Genomic DNA, 10,685 nt, shown 5'->3' with positions numbered 1-10,685 from the left:
CCGGCACTGACGAATCGGGATATAACGGCTATCCTTCCCAGCCATCGGGATATGGCGGCAATCTGTCCCAGTCGTGGAGTTGGAGTCAAACCCCCCTCCGTGGGGATCGAGTCCAACCCCTCATCCATCTCAGCCGTGGAGGTCTTCTCCCACGCCCCAATCTTTTCAGAGGAATTTGAGTCGCTCGGCGTTTGGAGATTACAGACCCAACCTCGACGCGCTTAACCATCCGCGTCCAGAGACCTCTTTCCAATCCAGCCAATCTCCTTTAACCGATGCAGATTGAGACGCACTGGAGACGATGATGGGTCTGCTCAGTCCGGGCGTACCAGATACGCCGGCAGCGCACGTGGATACGCCCGTTCCGATGAGAGCGGGTGGAAGCAGTGGCGGCGGAAGAGGCGGTGGCAGCGGGGAAGGCGGTGGCGGCGGCGCGGGCGGCACCGCCGGTGGCGGCGAGGGCAGCGAGGCAGCGGCGCCGGAAGCCGGCGGTAAACGGGCAACGCTCTACACTAAAGCGGAGTCCATTGCTGTGGCGCGGGCTTGGGATGCCATCACATCGGACCCCATAGTGGGAACCGATCAGACCGAGGGGAGCTTTTGGAAGCGCGTCATGTTGGCATACAACGAGTTCAAACCTCAAGGCGCCAAACCACGTGACGGGGAACAGCTCCACAAAAAGTGGTCTAGGATTTTGACGGCCACCAAGCGGTTCGCGGGCATATACGAGAACAACCTGCTCAATGCCGAGAGTGGCCGAAGCGAAGCCAACGTGAAGGCACTGTCTATGAGCCAATTCAACACAGAAAACTGGTCGAAGTTCACAATGTGGGAGGAGTATCTTGTTCTCGAGCAATGTCCGAAATTCAAGGCCATCTGTGCGCAAAAGCGGGCAGGAGCTCCTGGGGCGAAGCGTACTAGACACAACATAGCCGGGGACTACAGCAGCCGCAACGGCTCGCAATCAATCGACCTCAACGACGAGCAAACCGAAGATCCCTCTGCTACACACTCTAGGCGCCCACGCCCTCCGGGACAATAGGCCTCTATCCGAAGCGCTAGAGTGGCTGGAAGTTCCTCCCGCCTATTGACCGCCGCGTCTGGATCGTGCATCCCGTAGCCCGCCCCTATACCGCAGCTCATGGCCCCTGGTCCCCACGAGGTCTTGAAGGAGAACCTAGATGTACAGTTGATGCAACAACTGCATAATAACTGCCTCCGCTACGAGACCGCAACCGACCCGCTCATCAAGGGTATATACTGGAAACTCATAGGTCGAATCCAGCGCCGCCTAGGCTTGTCTGATGAGGATTTGGCAGGGGCGGCCGATGGAAGCGGGGGAGACGGCGGAGAAGAGGAGGAGGAATCCGACTCCGCCACCGAGTAGACGGTGGTGGCGTTTTTATTTGTATTGTTTTTAAATGTTTGTTGTAAAATTTTCCCGGTTCCATAATACAACGAATACTCAGTCCCAATTACCTCGTTTTCTAATTATTTACATTCTGATAATTTTTTTATTATAATTGATTTAAAATAAACGAAAATAAAATTAAATGAAAAGTGGATACAAAATTTTGGGGCTATTGGAAGTGTTCACCTTATAGCTGCAGACAAGTTTTTTTGTGAGCACGGACAAATAAACCGGGGCTGTGGACAAAAAAAGGGGCAGGGCTATTAGAGCATCCACTATGGGACCGCCCCGCCTATAGCCCCGGCGGGGGCAGTCCCGGGGCGGATTATAGTGTAGGAGTTATCCGCCCCCGGGGTGGACGCGGAAATGGGGCGGTAGGACGGCGGACGACGGATAGGCGACAAGGGGGCGAGGACGTGGCGGGCGTCCGTTAGCCGCGCCGACCATATTGGCCGGCCATCCGACGCGGCGGCTGTCAGCCGGAATTTTTGATTAATTTTTTTTAATTTCCTCTATAAATATCACTCTCCACCACCTATTTTTTCATCATTTTCACAAAATCCCTCCATTCACTATCTAGACTTTCACTCTCTGTAAAATGCACAGTGGAGACGACGAATCACCCGACTCGCAGGAATCGGGCTATAGCGGCAATCCTTCACACACACTAGGTGACGACGGCCCCCGGGACAACAGGCCTCTATCCGCAGCGCCAGAGGGGCTAGAAGTGCCTCCCGCCTATCGGCTGCAGCGTCCGGATCTCACATCCCCCCGCCCGCCCCAATCCCACAGCACATGGTGCAACCCCACGAGGTCTTGAGAGATAACATAGATGTGCAGTTGATGCAACAACTGCAAGACGTATGCAGCATATATGCAGCGGAATCTGACCCGTACGTCAGGAACGTCTACAAGAGGCTCATCACTCGGATTGAGAGTCGGCTGGGGTTGGTTGATGATGCTCCTGGGGAAACCGCGGCCGGCAGCAGTGAGGGAGGAAGAGGAGGAGAAGAAGATGAGGAAGCCGACTCCGACACCGAGTAGACGGTGGCGGAGTTTTTAGTTGTATTTTATTTTAATTATTCGTTGTATAATTTTACCCGTTTGGAATACAACGAATATTCGCTTCCAATTAACTCGTTTTCTAATTATTTACATTGCGATTATTTTAATTATACCTGATTAAAACTAAAAACATTTTAAAAAGAAAATTGATTATAAAATTTGGGGTCTATTGGAAGTGTCCACTAAATGACGGAAACAAAATTTTGGGGCTACGGACAAAAAAACTGAGGCGAGGCTATTGGGATGTCCTTAGCACTGTCCGCCTACATGGATACTCTTATAAATGTTTTTGCACGAATGAGGTGGGATACATCATACATTGTTCTACTTACAAGCATACACGTTTCACAACTACATGTATTAAACGGCATGCTTTAATTGACTTTATGCGACATTTTAAGTCAATTATCAGATATGCTGTGGGCCTCCGCCCTTTTTAATACCCTATTTCCCAACTCAAAATTGGACCACCCTTTTTATGCTTCATTCTTCCATCCCTGCCTCTACTCAATTACCAAATCTCCCTCGTCAAAACCAAAGTGCCCAATTCCCATTACACTCTCAACCTTAATATCATTCAATTTACCCATCTCAAATTTTATCCAAAACGACAAAATGAAAATCCCTTGTTTAATGCAAGCAGTGTTTGTTCAATACTCCACAACCACGAATCATTATTAGTGGAACCATCCAAAGACATAATACGAAATTGAGCACCAAAAGAAACAATTTCCATTGAAAAAAAATGAAAAAATTAAGTGAACCAAAAACTGGGTGATATCTGTCTGCTCTACATCTAACCTTTTTGCAACTCATGTTACTCTATAGTCTTTTACACTACAAAGTGATCAATCAATACCCACACATTTAGTTACTTCCAAAAACAAAAGAATCTTGAGAGATAAGATCAACAAAACTACTACTAGAGTCTCAATCGGCAACAATGGAGATTGGACCACTAGAGATGCTGCCATGGCTGTCCTCACACAGCGCCAACGCTCTCTCCAAATTAGCAACAATGTCATTCATCGTAGGCCTATCCTTCCCCTCCAAATGCACACAATGCATCGCCGTGTACGCCACCTGATCCACCGCGTCCCCCTCACTCCCCTCGGGCTGCCCCACCCTCCCGTCCAGCACCCTCCCCACCTCCCCCGCCATGATGGCCGGCACCGCATAGTCCACAACGCTCATCGGCTCGCCCCCATTGAAGATCGCCCTCTTTCCCGTCAGCAGCTCCAGCAGCACCACCCCGAGCCCATACACGTCGCTCTTCGCTGTCAGCACATTCAGCCCGTAATACTCGGGGTCGATGTATCCGACCGTCCCGGCCGCCTTCGTCGGCTGGTAGTCGCGATCTTCCTCCTGCCCCATCAGCGACAGCCCGAAATCCGAAACCCTCGCCGCCCAATTCGAGTCCAGCAATATGTTTGAAGACTTGATGTCACGGTGGATGATAGGGGGAACTGCGTAGTTGTGTAAATACTCAATTCCACGAGCTGCATCTAATGAAATCTTGATCCTAACCTTCCAAGAATTGATAAAGCTGCTGCCTTTTTCTACATTGCTCTTGCTGTGCAAATGGTCGTGTAAAGCTCCATTTTTCATGAACTCATACACCAAGAGCCTTTCTTCTCTTTCATGGCAGAATCCGATGAGCTTCACCAAATGCTTGTGATGCAGCCGGGGATAGGAACGCTATCTCGGATTCGAATGCGCTCTCCTTTTCCTGGAATTTCTTCGCCTTGGCGCTCGTTTCGCTCCGTTTGATGGCCACTTCGCGGCCGTCGGGGAGTTTCCCTCTGTAAACAACTCCGAAGCTGCCACCGCCGATCTTGTTTTCCGCCGAAAAATCGTCGGTTGCGGCGACGAGATCGGAGAACGAGAACTCCTCCGCCTTGTCCGCGTGCTTTGAGGAAGTTCCGCTCCGCTGCCGCCTCATCAGCCGCGACCCCTGCCGCCTCAGAGTGGACGATCGCGACGGCGGACTACTGTTGGACGGCGGCGGAGCGGCGGTAGTCATGGTCGGCTGCACGGAGTTATGGATTTTCTTCTTCCCGAAGCAGATACCAGGCCATAAACAATAAATCGCAGCCGCAATTCCGGCGATTATCCCAATTGTTCCAACAATGGCAAAAACCAACAGACTTCGCCTCAAACCTCTTGAAGGGGAGCGATCGACGACCACAGCCGGCTGCAGAAATGGGGGAATTGAGGCTGCGAAATCGCAATTGCCGCAAATGTGGCCATTTCCGGAGCAGAGAATGTCAGAGCCGGGATACACATTACAGTCACAGGCAGTGTCGATGCAGGGCCCCGGTAGGGTTTTCTGCAGAGGAAGAAAAATCCCCGTCGAATAATACCGGTTAGGCCAGCCCGGGCCCCAGCAAACGACGGAAAAATTGCTGGTGGTTAATCCGCAGGTGAAATCAGGCCCTGCAACAATCGATTCGAATGAAATTTCATCAGTGATTTTACTGGAAAATTGTCCTTTTCCCTTTCCTCCCCAGCAGACCACCCCGCCGGTGGATTTCCGAATAGCGCAGCCGTGGCTGGCGCCGACCGCCACCGCGGTGAAAGGGCGAGCGGTCTCGAAAGGAGATGTGTTCAATTGGCCGGTGTCGTTGCTGCCTTTGCAGACGATGCATCCCGTGACATTGATTCCGCAGGCGAATTTCTCGCCGACGTGGATATCCAGCATCGAGAAATTCCGCAGCTCCGATTGTATCGAATTCGAAATCGCGTCGTCTCCCCAGCACAGAACCCTATTCTCGACATTAACCCCGCAGGAGAATCGCAGGCCTGCAGAAATCACGCGAAATTGGGGATTTTCCGGAATGCGGGAGGAGAGATCGCTATTTTCCCGCCAGCAGATTGCGTTATCGGCGAAGGATACGTTTCGCAGCGCGCAGATTCGGGAACCCCCAATTGTGAGCGAGGTGAGGGGCGCGGAGGCGTTGTTGTAGATTCGCTTCGGGGAGAAGGTGGTGTTCCAGCAGAGGAGGCTGAAGCCGCCGGAGCGGACGCCGCAGAGAGTGTCGCGGCCTCCGGCGACGGCGTCGAAGGAGGTGTTGGGCAGGATTGGGGGGAGGAGGCGGCCGTCGCGCCAGCATTGGATTTGCTGGACGGGGGGCTGCGCGGTGATGGTGCAGATGGTGGTGGCGGAGCCGTGGACGAAGGCCATGGTGCCGCCCAGTGCATGGGCGGAGGGCGGCGGAGGGCGGGCTGCGAGGAGGAATAATAGAAAGGCGGCGATGACGGCTGGAAACGGCGTCATCATCTATAAATTGGCAGCGATTGAATTTTGCAGCAGCAACCCTTCATTCGTAGAGAGAGAGTGGACTAATATACTACTCTAGAGAGAGAAAGGGAGAGAGAAGGTGAGGAGTTGTGTGTGCAATTTCATCGCTGGCCTTTTTTTCTTCATTTTAGAGTTTGGTCCACTTATTTATTTCTAAATCCTATGGTTAGGTTTAGATTCAGAGCATCTCAGCGGTGCTCGCTGGGACGAACGGCGTCCGTGCCGTTGGCGCGGCACTGCTGTCGCTGCTGCTGCACTTCCGCCGCTAGCACGGCACTGCTCGATGAATCGAGTACGTTCGTGCAGCTGAGCATGCTACGTGACACGTTTCTATTGACCAACAGATTATCCGTTAGATTTTTTTTAAATCGAGAATAATACTAAAAATTAAAAAAATATATTTTCAGATTCCCAAAAATATGACAGTTTTATTACCATTTTTCTGAAATTTTTTGATTTTTTATAATTTTTTTATTCCCAAAATCATCTATAAATACACACATTCATAATCCATTTTTTCACATCAAATCATCTCTCATTCATATTTTTTTCATACAACTCATCTACATCTTCCTCTCCCACTCAAACCCTCTCAAATGGATTTCACCGATATCATGGCGGAAGCGCAACGCGAAGAACAAGAATATTATGAACAATATCGTGCCGCCTATGAAGCCTATGTCGTCGCCACTACCCCCGCCCCTCCTCCTCGACCAACTAGATCAATTCGCCGCTACATCCCTCGTTACCGGGAGGGAGCCAACAGAAGGTTCGTTGCCGACTATTTTTTCGACCAGCCGCGGTTTCCGGAAGATTACTTCTGGCGCCATTTTCGCATGTCAAAACGGTTGTTTATGCGTATTGTCAACACATTGTCCGTCCGTGTTGAATACTTTCAATCAAGTAGAGACGCAACCGGTCGGCAAAGTCTCTCGGCGTTGCAGAAGTGTACTTGTGCCATCCAACAACTTGCTACTGGGCAAACAGCTGACCTCTTCGACGAGTATTTGCATATCGGTGAGTCAACTGGAATCCTATGCCTTAAATTTTTTTTGCGACGACGTTCGTTCTGCTTTCGGTGAGGAATTCCTTCGGGCACCCACCACCGATGATTGTCAACGGTTGATTCGTCTACACGAAACAGTCCACGGTTTTCCCGGTATGCTTGGCAGCATTGACTACATGCATTGGAAGTGGAAGAATTGTCCGACTACTTGGAGGGGGCAACACTTAAGCGGCCACAAAGGCGGCGGCCCAACACTTATCCTTGAAGCGGTCGCCGACTACCGCCTATGGATTTGGCATGCATATTTCGGTATTGCCGGATCCAACAACGACTTGAACGTGCTCTATTCTTCACCACTCTTCATTGATGTTTTGAATGGTGTAACACCGACGATCGACTTCACCTTCAACGGAAATGCATACCACATGGGTTACTATCTCGCCGATGGTATCTACCCAAGGTGGTCGACTTTCGTGAAGACGTTCAGCAATCCGCAAGACCCGAGATGAGTTCTTTTTGCGCAGAGTCAAGAGTCTGCTCGGAAAGACGTCGAAAGAGCTTTTGAGGTCCTTCAAGGCCGATTCAACATTGTGAAGGCCACGTCTTGGCTGTGGTAGGTTAAGAATATCGCCGACATCATGTACACGTGTATTATCTTGCACAACATGATTATAGCTGACGAAGGACCAAGGACGGCTAACTTTTACGACGAGGATGAAGCCGAAAGCTCAACCGCGCGGTCTCCCCCATGCCGAGGTGTGCATACGACGGTGGGCGAGAGGATCGAAACAAGAAACACAATGCGCGATACCCGAACCCACACTGAGCTACAAGAAGACCTAATCAAACACATTTGGGCGAAATTCGGCCACGAGTAGTGGGTTTTTTTAATTTTATGAATTTAGTTATGTAATTTTTAATTTTTAGGATTTTAATTATGTAATTTTTAATTTTTAGGATTTTAATTATGTAATTTTTATTTTTTTGTAATTTGTAATAGTATTCCGGGTATTTTTAATGCATTTTAATATTTTGAAAATGTTTTTATTTAAATTGAATAATAGAATGGTGGGACCCTTGAGCATGTCCTTAGGGTTAATTTCGGTTAATCTCTGATTTAATTTCGGTTAATTTTCGAAATTAAAAGGTTTAACGTTTAAAAATCCTCGCCATCTTTACTTTTTACAATTCTAAAACTGATTTTAAGGAGTACTTTATACAACTAGTTCGAGGCTGAATTTTGTTCTTGGATATTAATTTTGTGATGTTAAATGAATTCATATTACAGAGATAATTTGAGTCATCAAATATTTAATAGTATTAAATTATCAAATATTTAATAGCAAATTATCAAATATGTCTTCTAGCTAGTGTTCTGTTTGTCGAGGTTAAGTTACATACAGATTTAGTAATCAAATAGTAATCAAAAGAAAAAAAATATCCTGAGAAGAAGGATATGGTAAATGAGTGTAGCAAAATAATGCGAAATAAAGTAAAGAAAATTCACTATATATGCATGTGTTATCTTAGCTCACCGGTTACAAAGTCAATGGGTACACTGCAACTTTCCTTGTCTACAACGTGAAATTAGTTAACACAATTAATTAATATTATTACGGTAATAAATACTCTTTCCGCCCCAAAAGAGTATTACTCTTTTCTTTTTAATCTCTCACATAATATATGTACATTCTAATTTTAGAAAGTTTTTTTCTCTATAATGAGGTGAGATTCATTCTGTACTAATAATAGTATTTAATTAGTACTTTCTTTATAAATCTCTTATTTTATCAATTGTACATTAAAGTCGTGTTCAACCAAACGTGTATACAAGGTTTGGTTATACAAGATCTTGTGACAGAAGGAGTATGTTACTATGTTGGGTTCAAATACTTTCATTTTTTTAGAGAAAAACCAATTTCAATTGAAACTCGATATTTATGCAATACTAATACTATACCCATGCGAAGCACAAAGATTTAAATAAGCAGTATCTTACTTATTTTATCTCTATCTCATGCACGAGTATAATGGTAAATGATCTAATTTCTTTAAATGGAATGTTCTTAACATATAAAATTCAGACTTAAAATAAGAAATATAAAATGACAGATCAAAATATTTTAAGGCATAATTCGAAAAATGATAATCAATTTCTAAATTTAATTAATGCTTCACTTTTAATTGAAACTTGATATTTATGCAATATACCTATTTTGTAAAATAACATCAAAAGATGTAAATATGAAGGTGGTATATAAATTTCCTAGGGAGTAGGTAAATTCTTAAAATTGAGTTCAAAGAAACGATTCCTTCTCCACATTTTAGATTTTTTGACCAATTATTAATTCATTTACGCTTTCCTCGTCTTTTTCATTGATAATGATGATATGAATAGGTGATAACGTTATTTTCCTCGAACAAACGAAGACTGAAATTAAGTAGGGCACAAAAGTTCATGCCATTGTGTAGTGTCCTTTTTGTACAGGAGGGAAGTTTAAAATATGGAATCTACTTTTATATACCAGCATTGAAAAATACTCCGCAATTTTTAAATAGTAGTAATAAATATGTGACAAATAGATTATAGTATTATCTAAGTAATACATTCCCGATACATAATTTTTATCTTAAAATTATAATAGTAGTATAATATATAGAGATAAATTATTTGAACCCATAATTTTACATTTTCAATTGTGCAATAAAACCCGTATCATTTACAATTTTGTCTATTTTTTGTGGAGGGAGGTAGTATATCATAGAAATATCATAGGCAAATCAAATTTTATATAAGATGCTCTTTTATATAAACATTATATTGTCTTCAAATGGAAAATTTGAAATATGCATATGGTTATTTAATTTAGTTGGGACTAATGAGTTAGATGAAGAATGATTGTTGATGAAGTATTGCAATGAAATTGAGATGAGTCATCATCATTCATCCGCAACCGATAAAAGAGGCAGTTTGATAGTAGTACGGTACCTTTGTTTTGTAATGAACAACTGAAGACTCACATGCAAAAAGCTGGAAATATATTTGGTATACATAACATAACATAACATAACCCATCTCAACTCAAGTAGCTGTCTGTCACTTAGATCTCTTACATAACATAACCCATCTCAACTCAAGTAGCTGTCTGTCACTTAGATCTCTTGCAAGATAACATATGCTATTGCTTCTACTTCACACACATCTTTTTTACTACCATTTAAATGCCATAAGTTATGTGGAGTATCAAAAATCTTAATTTGCTTTAGCTCCAAATGCTCAATGCATTACGTAGAAAAGAAAAAAAAGAAGAGACATTTGAAATTGGAATCACAAAAGTAGAATTTACGGAAATTGTGAGAATTCAGAAAAATGTTTGTTTCCTCTTGTAGTATTAAGTAATCTGTAAACTCACGTGCATCATGTCATTCGGTAGAAATAATATTGTTACGAAATTAGATAATGTGGTGTGAGAAATAATACTCCCTCCGGCTCTTAAAATTCGTCACCATTTGACCTGACACAGGTTTTAAGAAACATAATAAAAAGTGGGTTGAAAAAGTTAGTGACATGTGTATCCTACTTTTATATATTAGTTTTATAATATAATGTGAGTGAGAATGAGTTAGTGGAAGTTGAAGTCCTTATCAAAAATGGTAAAAGTAAAAGGTGACAAACTTTTAGGGACAGACGAAAATAGAAATAAGTGACAAATTTTCATGGACGGAAGAGTCTTTAGGGGGTTGCTATTGTGCAAACAAAGAAAGTGGTCTATTGTCCGAGGACAGACCAGAGAGCAATAAAAGTGCATCTCAAATCACTCTTGTTCCACAGCCTCTATAAGACCACCTCCATCGGTGACTTTGTGATGGGAGGCAAGCATATAAGACAAACTAGAGAGAAA

The 10,685-nt window shown here is 44.7% G+C and overlaps 1 pseudogene; it reads right to left on the bottom strand.

The window, feature by feature from the left end:
* Positions 1 to 3,189: 3,189 nt before the first annotated feature.
* On the bottom strand, positions 3,190 to 5,878 carry LOC121761866 (annotated as a pseudogene).
* Positions 5,879 to 10,685: the final 4,807 nt, after the last annotated feature.

This window comes from Salvia splendens, chromosome 2 (genome assembly GCF_004379255.2).
Source record: "Salvia splendens isolate huo1 chromosome 2, SspV2, whole genome shotgun sequence".
Classification (NCBI taxonomy): domain Eukaryota; kingdom Viridiplantae; phylum Streptophyta; class Magnoliopsida; order Lamiales; family Lamiaceae; genus Salvia; species Salvia splendens.
This window is presented reverse-complemented; position numbering and strand designations above follow the sequence as displayed.